Genomic DNA, 548 nt, shown 5'->3' with positions numbered 1-548 from the left:
TTCGTATAGCAGGGACGGTGCTGCCTCTCGCTTCGCTCGCTGTCCGCCGCTCGCCGCTCGCTCGCGCAGCCAAAAATGGCCAGTTTTGGCCCGTTTTTGGGCCGTTTTGGCCAGTTTTTGGCCTGTTCTTGCGTTGCGCGGTGACCGTCGAGAGCGGAGCAAAACGTCAGCCATCTCAGCACCCTGGAACCCCCCGGGTGGCACAGGGCTGGATGGGGCTTTCGTATAGCAGGGACGGTGCTGCCTCTCGCTTCGCTCGCTGTCCGCCGCTCGCCGCTCGCTCGCGCAGCCAAAAATGGCCAGTTTTGGCCCGTTTTTGGGCCGTTTTGGCCAGTTTTTGGCCTGTTCTTGCGTTGCGCGGTGACCGTCGAGAGCGGAGCAAAACGTCAGCCATCTCAGCACCCTGGAACCCCCCGGGTGGCACAGGGCTGGATGGGGCTTTCGTATAGCAGGGACGGTGCTGCCTCTCGCTTCGCTCGCTGTCCGCCGCTCGCCGCTCGCTCGCGCAGCCAAAAATGGCCAGTTTTGGCCCGTTTTTGGGCCGTTTT

The sequence above is a fragment of the Musa acuminata genome, unplaced genomic scaffold (genome assembly GCF_036884655.1).
Source record: "Musa acuminata AAA Group cultivar baxijiao unplaced genomic scaffold, Cavendish_Baxijiao_AAA HiC_scaffold_707, whole genome shotgun sequence".
NCBI classification, from domain to species: domain Eukaryota; kingdom Viridiplantae; phylum Streptophyta; class Magnoliopsida; order Zingiberales; family Musaceae; genus Musa; species Musa acuminata.
Note: the sequence above shows the minus strand (reverse complement) of the source record.